This window comes from Astatotilapia calliptera, chromosome 23 (genome assembly GCF_964374335.1).
Source record: "Astatotilapia calliptera chromosome 23, fAstCal68.1, whole genome shotgun sequence".
Lineage (NCBI taxonomy): Eukaryota > Metazoa > Chordata > Actinopteri > Cichliformes > Cichlidae > Astatotilapia > Astatotilapia calliptera.
Genome location: NC_137443.1, coordinates 17,899,124 through 17,907,889, shown reverse-complemented (window position 1 = coordinate 17,907,889; position 8,766 = coordinate 17,899,124). Strand labels below are relative to the sequence as shown.

General features: G+C 44.9%; 1 long non-coding RNA gene across 1 annotated transcript; it reads right to left on the bottom strand.

Annotated features, from left to right (window-relative positions):
- Nucleotides 1-6,686: 6,686 nt before the first annotated feature.
- On the bottom strand, nt 6,687-8,365 carry LOC113021537 (uncharacterized). Its single transcript, XR_013905451.1, has 2 exons — nt 6,977-8,365; nt 6,687-6,733 (listed from the first exon to the last, which is right to left on the bottom strand). It is a non-coding gene; the product is annotated as an uncharacterized LOC113021537 (long non-coding RNA).
- Nucleotides 8,366-8,766: the final 401 nt, after the last annotated feature.

Here is an 8,766-nt window from a genome sequence, read left to right as displayed (position 1 = left end):
CAGTATCATCAAAAGACACAACATACAATTTCACTGCTATGCAGATGACACCCAGCTTTATCTATCCAGGAAGCAAGATAACACACACTGTAGTGTTCTGTTGCAGAGTGTAGCAACTCCGATCAAACACCAAGCTAAACCTCTGTCAATGAATACACGAGTCCGAGTAGAGTTGACTTTTTACTCAGAATCTTCATTTGACAAGCGGTGAAAACTGTAGTTGAAAAGAAATACAGAATAGAAAAAATGATCGTTTACATAAATATTGCATCATGAAATAACTCAAAATGTGACCTTACACCTTCGTGTTAGCTTTAGCAACAGTAATGATCATCAAAACTGCCCTTTTTTAACATGTACAAATCAACCTCCATGAATCACAAATAAAATATAATTTTTAACAAATACCGCTATTTATGCCTTTTTAACACCTTCACCATGAAATATATACACTTACGACGTTGCCTGAACAATGTTCCCAAGTGGATGGCTGTGGATAAGCCTCAGAGCAAGACCGCATGTCCCTCTCCCTCTTAGAGCAACCAGGAAGAGGAATTAAACAGGAAATGAAGTAATACAGGTCACCCACCAGGAAGTGAGGTCACCAGCAAGCTAACCTTCAAATTTAAAGCTTCTTAACATTTTGAAGTCTTTTTACTGTTCTTTTTAACTTAAATACATACGAAAGAATTACTTTAAGCAAACATTAAAGATAAATGAAATAAATGCCTTTGAGGCATCACACTCCCCGCCTGGCCTGTGTGAGGCCACTATGAACTGGAATGAGTCCAAACAACAGTCCTTAAATCAGTCCTTAGGCAGAAGAAGAACTACTTCTGCAACTGGCCTAAGGAAGGTTCTTGTGTCACCTTGGTCGGTCGTTTTTACTTCAACCTTTCTCACATGTCCATCCTTCCCAGGAAAGGTTGCTGTGACTATGGCCATGGGCCAGTAGTTGCGGATGGTCTGCTTGTCCCTGAGGAGGACCAGATCCCCAACTTGAAGGTTTCTGCGTGTCACTGTCCATTTTTGTCTTTGTTGTAAGGATGGTAAGTATTCTTTGCTCCAACGGGCCCAAAACTGGTTTGCGAGCGCTTGAACTTGCCTCCATTGTTTTGTGAAGAGGTCCTTGTCTGTGAAATCTCCTGGAGGAGGTGGAACTCCTGATTTCTGTGTGAGGAGCATGGCTGGTGAAAGAATGAAAGGTTGGTTTGGGTCTGTAGACACAGGTAGGAGTGGACGTGCATTGATGATAGCTATAATTTCTGCCATTAGTGTTGACAGCACTTCATGGGTCAGGCGACTCTTTTGCTGCAAGAGCATTGAATCAAGGATTCTCCTGGCAACACCAATCATCCGTTCCCATGAGCCTCCCATGTGGGAAGCATGCGGAGGTCTGAAGTTCCAGCTACATCCTTGCTTGCTGAGGTACCCCTGTACAGTATTACCCATCTCCAACTCCTTGCTAGCTCCAATGAAGTTGGTCCCACAATCAGACTGAAGTTCCTTTGCAGGGCCTCTGAGAGCGAAGAACCGCCTGAGAGCATTTATACAGCTAGATGTGTCCATAGACTCAATCAGCTCAATGTGGACGGCCCTTGAACTCAAACAACTAAACATCATGGCCCACCGTTTGCTCTCTGCCTGTCCTCCTCTGGTGCGTCTGGTTACAACAGACCAAGGACCAAAGACGTCAAGCCCCACGTATGTGAAGGGAGGGCAAACCTTGAGACGTTCCGGCGGTAAGTCGGCCATACGTTGTTCTTCCGGTCTCCCACGCAGCTTCCGGCAGATTACGCATTTGTGTAGGACTGAATTGATTAGTCGCTTCCCACCCAAAATCCACAGTCCAGCTGCCCTTACTGCACCTTCTGTGAGATGTCGACCCTGATGTCTCACCTGCTCATGGTGATGTCGTACGAGCAGTAAGGAAACGTAGCTGTCCTTGGGTAGGATTACTGGGTTCTTTTCTTCACACGTTAGTTGAGAATGTTTCAGTCTGCCTCCAACACAGATGAGACTACTCTCCAAAGTTGGACTGAGTTTATGCAACGGGCTGTTTGTGGGCACCACTTTGTTTTCTTGGAGGGCCGACAGTTCCTTGGCAAAGGCTGGCCTTTGTGCTGCTTGCAGAATGACATGTTTCGCTTGAGCTATTTCATCCACAGTACGAGGTAAGCGGCATCTGTGCCATCCTGTACACCTGCTGTTTTGGTTTGAATGTTTGTGAGATCTTGCCACATGGATAAGGAAAGCCACAGCTCGCAGTAGAGAGGTAAAGGTGGAGAAACGGCGAAAGCGATCAGGGGTAAGTACAGGTTCCTTCAGATGAGTAGTGTAGGTGCGTACCTGTGGTCGAATCTCTGAGTCATTTCCCGGGTCGATGAGCTCAAACGTCTCACTGGTTCGTGTTGTTTCTGCAGATAACTGATGCAGGAATGAAGGTCCGGTGAACCAAGAACTCTGTGTCAGATGGGATGCAGGCAGAGATCTGGATGCATGGTCCGCAGGGTTTGCTTCCGTGCACACATAATGCCATTGTTCTGGTCTGGTAGATTGTCGGATACGTTGGACTCTGTTATGGACATATGTGTAGAAGCGTTTTGTAGTATTACAAATGTACCCGAGCACCACCTTACTGTCCGTGTAGAACCTCACAGCATCCAATTTCAGATCCAGCTCCTCTCGGATGAGATCCGCCATTTCTACTGCAAGGACGGCAGCGCAGAGTTCGAGCCTCGGGATTGTTGGTTCAGACTGGGGTGCTAATTTGGCTTTGCCCATAACAAATCCTACTTCCACTTTTCCGTCCTCCTGGATGGCTCTCAAGTAAGCGATAGCCCCAATGGCCATAGTTGAGGCATCTGAGAATACAAACAACTCTGTGCGCACAGCTTTGGTGAGCGAGGTTGATGTGTATGCACGTGGCACATGAAGCTCCTTTAGGACTTGAAGAGAATCTCTCCAGGTTTCCCATTTCTTCAGCTTGTCTTCTGGGAGAGGTGCATCCCAGTCAGTCAGTTCTGAACTAAGTTCCCTAAGAAGAGCTCGTCCCTGGATTGTGACAGGTGCCAGCATACCCATCGGATCAAAAACACTATTGACGGTGGAGAGGACTCCACGTCGGGTGAAAGGTTTGATAATAGTTGATGCAGAGAATGTAAATGTGTCTTTTCTGATCTCCCAAAGCAAACCCAGGCTGCGCTGCATGGATGCTGTCTCCCCACTCAAATCCAGATCCTTAATGAGCGGGACACAATCTTCTGGCGGGAAAGCTCCAGTGACTGCTGGACTGTTCGACACAAACTTGTGCAAGCGGAGGTTTGATTCAGCAAGTGAAGCCTGAGTTTGTTGGAGAAGGTTGATTGCTTCTGCTTCAGATGGGAGAGACACCAAGCCATCATCCACGTAAAAGTGCCTTTCCACAAATTTAATTGTGTCGGCACCGTACTTCTGGGCACCTTCAGCAATGGCTCTTCGCATACCATAGATGGCCACAGCCGGAGATGGTGAGTTGCCAAAGACATGAACCCTCATGCGGTAGTCGATAACCGCCTTGGTGAGGTCGTTGTCCTCATACCACAAAAACCGGAGGAAGTTACGGTGCCTTTCGTGGACCAAAAAGGAGTGAAACATTTGTTGGATGTCGGCGAGGATAGCTACTCTCTCCCTTCGAAAGCGTAGAAGGACACCCAAGAGAGAATTGTTGAGGTCGGGACCAGTCAGAAGCACGTCATTGAGGGAGACCCCACAGTACTGAGCGCTGGAATCAAAAACCACCCTGATTTGGTTGGGCTTTTGTGGGTGGTATACCCCGAATGATGGAAGAAACCAGCACTCTTCATCTTCCTTCAAGGGCGGTGCCACCTCTGCGTGACCGTTGGCAATGACCTTCTCCATGAATGCCACATATTGCTTCTGCATCTCGGGTTTCTTCCTGAATTGGCGTTGCAAGGATTCGAACCTCTTAACCGCATGCTCTTTATTATTTGGCAAACGTTGCCGTGGCTCCTTGAATGGCAATGGAGCAACCCAACTACCAGTGTCATCTCTGTGGACATTTGTATCCATGATCTCTAGGAAAAGGATGTCTTCTATTGATGGGGCAGGTTTGTTATCATCTTCAGATTGTTTAAACACTGTGTGTCCTAGCATCCTCTCAGGCGTTTTGTTAGACCTGCTGAAGCTTGGCTGTGTTTCTTTGACATGCATGAAACTTGCACAGGGCTGAAATATGGAATGGCGACCGCTGTCTACCACATGGGTCTTGAATGTGTCCACTGTTGGCTTATGCACATTACCTAGGCACACCTCCCCTATCACCACCCAGCCTAGATCGAGACGTTGTGCAAAGGGAGCGTTGTGTGGCCCGTTAACTTGTTGCCTGACCTTGTGTGCTCTAAGCACGTCTCTCCCGAGCAGCAGGAGTATCTCTGCTTCTGGGTCTAGATCGGGGATGTGTTTGGCTATATGGTGGAGATGAGGATGATGCAAAACAGCACCTGGTGTTGGGATTTCCGCTCGATTGTTAGGGATTTCGGGGCACTCAAGGAGTGGTGGAAGAGGTATGAGCACGTTGCCGTTCAACGACTCTATCTGGAATCCCTCTGCCTTTCTGCCATACGTTTCGATGACACCGGAGCATGTTCTGAGATGGTATAAGAGTGGTTCCTTCTCCACACCAAACAGCTCAAAGAACTCTGGCCTGGCTAAAGAGCGATTGCTCTGGTCGTCCAGAATTACATAAGCTTTAATGGCTTTGTGTTTTGAATGTTTGGGGTAGACCTTTGCAAGGCAGATCTTAGAGCAAGAACGACCCCACTGGCCGGGGCCACAAACCTCTGTGCAGCTGGTTCTAACATCAGTTACGTTAGAGTCATCTTCTCCCTCCCCGCCATTCTCTTGTGGTGGTGGTGGAGCCTTGGCGAGTTGAGGTTGTGGGCCAGGGTGCATGGCTGCATCATGATAGATGCTTTCACACTCTAAGCATTTCACGGAAGATTTGCAGTCTTTGGCAACATGTGAAGTTGAAGAACAACACTTGAAGCATATTCCTTTCTGTTTTAGAAAGGCCTTCCTGTCATCGATGGACTTGTTTCTGAATGTCCTGCATTTTTTAAGTGGGTGAGGTTTATTGTGCAATGGGCAGTTCTTGTTAGCGTCGTTGTTGATTGTAGAGACATCTGTTTTGTGAACCGCGATAGACTTGTTGGTGTTAAAGCTCTTCACAGGTAATCTTTCTGGTTTTGTGGGGCTTGCGCCGTTGCTTTGACGAATAAAGCTGGGGTCATTTCGCTTCTTTGCCTCATGACAAACAAAGTTACAAAAGTAACTAAAGGGAGGGAAGCAGCCGTTATTCTCTTCTTTGTACCACGACCCAGATGACACCCACTTATCCTGGAGCCCATATGGGAGCTTGTCTACAATGGGTCCGATACCTCTGGAGGTGTCTAGATATGACAGCCCAGTGAGGTATCCATCCTCCTTTGCGCCTTGTATCTCCATAAGCAAATCCCCAAGTTCACGTAATCTGATGTGATCTTTGGCTGCAATTTTTGGAAAACTGTCAAGTCTCTGAAACAGTGACTGCTCGATCATCTCAGGGGCACCATAGCAGTCATTCAGCCTCTCCCATGCCTTGCGCAGAGCCAAACCAGCATTATTCACATGCACTGAGCGTATGCATCTTATTTGCTGTCCAGACTCTTTTCCTAACCATTTGGTCATGAGGTCTAATTCTTGTGTTTCTGTAAGTTGAACCTCAGCCACAGCGTTAGTGAATGAGGACCGCCATGCACGGAAATTCTCTGGCTTATCATCAAATTGGTACAGTCCTGACGTAACGAGATCACGTCGCGCCAAATATTGTGCCAGAGGGTCTGGAGGTTGTGGCACGCTCACTGGAAGCATATGCTGGGGTGTTTGTGATTGAGCACTTATATACATGCGAGGGTTTGTTCTTTCGACGTCGGTCTTCGATTCAGCTCTGGTCAGTTTAGACAGGTTTGTTGTGGGTGGATGCGTCCCATTATCCACTTCAGGCTTGGGCTTGCTATTGCTATGTTGGAATTCCGCTAAGCTTACAGGTGGATGCCATGTTCTGAAACTGTCTTGTGATTCTGTACGGTCTACAGATTTAACAGGTGGGACAGATACTGGTGCGAAGGTAGACTGATTCTGATCATTTTGAGAGCAAACATATTCACTGGTACGTTGCAATCTAAGCCTGTCTTCTGACTCAGATTTCATATTTTCTACATTTCCATGCATTTCTGCTACATCTTCTAACACCTGTGCTTCAGCGATGGCTGCGTCTGCTTCACGATTTAATGTTAGCACTTCCAGCTCTGTATCAATTCTAGCAGCTTCCAACTGATTTTGAGCTTCTCTAGTTTTCCTTTCTGCTTCTCTAGCAGCCTTTTCCAATTTTAATTTAGCCTCCTGGCTAGCATATGATGCTCGTACCTTAGCAGCTTCTGCTTTAGCTCTGGCGCGAGCCGCACTTACAGATGATGCTGATGTCACGTTGCTCCTGGTATTTGATACCGATGACTTGTTGCTTGCTGCCATCATGAACACGTAGGACCATCGAGTGCCGTCTTTTCACTGTAGTGTTCTGTTGCAGAGTGTAGCAACTCCGATCAAACACCAAGCTAAACCTCTGTCAATGAATACACGAGTCCGAGTAGAGTTGACTTTTTACTCAGAATCTTCATTTGACAAGCGGTGAAAACTGTAGTTGAAAAGAAATACAGAATAGAAAAAATGATCGTTTACATAAATATTGCATCATGAAATAACTCAAAATGTGACCTTACACCTTCGTGTTAGCTTTAGCAACAGTAATGATCATCAAAACTGCCCTTTTTTAACATGTACAAATCAACCTCCATGAATCACAAATAAAATATAATTTTTAACAAATACCGCTATTTATGCCTTTTTAACACCTTCACCATGAAATATATACACTTACGACGTTGCCTGAACAATGTTCCCAAGTGGATGGCTGTGGATAAGCCTCAGAGCAAGACCGCATGTCCCTCTCCCTCTTAGAGCAACCAGGAAGAGGAATTAAACAGGAAATGAAGTAATACAGGTCACCCACCAGGAAGTGAGGTCACCAGCAAGCTAACCTTCAAATTTAAAGCTTCTTAACATTTTGAAGTCTTTTTACTGTTCTTTTTAACTTAAATACATACGAAAGAATTACTTTAAGCAAACATTAAAGATAAATGAAATAAATGCCTTTGAGGCATCACACACACCAATTAGTTAAACTGCAGGAATGTCTTAAAGACATAAAGACCTGGATGGCCTCTAACTTTCTGCTTCTTAATTCAGATAAAATTGGGGTTATTGTACTCGGCCCTGGCAATCTTAGAAATATGGTATCTAACCAGATTTTTACTTTCTTTTTTTTTCATATATATACTTTTTTTACTCTTGATGTCATGACCTTGGCCTTCAGTAACACTGTGAGGAACCTTGGAGTCATTTTTAACCAGGATAGCTCCTTCGATGCACATATTAAACAAATATTTAGGACTGCTTTGTTGCATTTGAACTGTCCTGTCTCAGAGTGATGCTGAAAAACTACATTTATTACTTCTAGGCTGGACTACTGTAATTCATTATTATCAGGATGTCCTAAAAACTCTCCCTAAAAAACTCCCTGAAAAGTCTTCAGCTAATCCAAAATGCTGCAGCAAGAGTACTGACAGGGACTAGAAAGAGAGAGCATATTTCTCCTGTTTTGGCTTCCCTTCATTGGCTTCCTGTTAAATCCAGAATTGAATTCAAAATCCTGCTCCTCACATACAAGGTCTTAAATAATCAGGCCCCATCTTATCTTAATGACCTTGTAGTACCATATCACCCTATTAGAGCACTTCGCTCTCGCTCTGCAGGCCTACTTGTTGTTCCTAGAGTATTTAAAAGTAGAATGGGAGGCAGAGCCTTCAGTTTTCAGGCCCCTCTTCTGTGGAACCAGCTTCCAGTTTGGATTCGGGAGACAGACACTATCTCTACTTTCAAGATTAGGCTTAAAACTTTCCTTTTTGCTAAAGCATATAGTTAGGGCTGGACCAGGTGATCCTGAATCCTCCCTTAGTTATGCTGCAATAGACGTAGGCTGCCGGGGGATTCCCATGATGCATTGAGTTTTTCCTTTCCAGTCACCTTTCTCACTCACTATGTATTAACAGACCTCTCTGCATTGAATCATATCTGTTATTAACCTCTGTCTCTCCTCCACAGCATGTCTTTTATCCTGTCTTCCTTCTCTCACCCCAACCGGTCGCAGCAGATGGCCGCCCCTCCCTGAGCCTGGTTCTGCCGGAGGTTTCTTCCTGTTAAAAGGGAGTTTTTCCTTCCCACTGTCGCCACAGTGCTTGCTCATAGGGGGTCATATGATTGTTGGGTTTTTCTCTGTATCTATGAAGCGCCTTGAGGCGACTTTTGTTGTGATTTGGCGCTATTTAAATAAAATTGAATTGAAATGAATTGAATTATATATATATATATATATATATATATATATATATATATATATATATATATATACATACATACATACATACATACATCAGGGACCTGTTTTTGTGATTTGACACTACATAAATAAAACTGAATTGCTAATATGATCAATAAGACTGGTTGATCATATTAGCACGCGTGTACCTGAATAATTTGTTTCTGACACCGATCTGAAAAATATAACTGGACATCAAACGCAATCATGATTCAGTAAACACACTCACATTA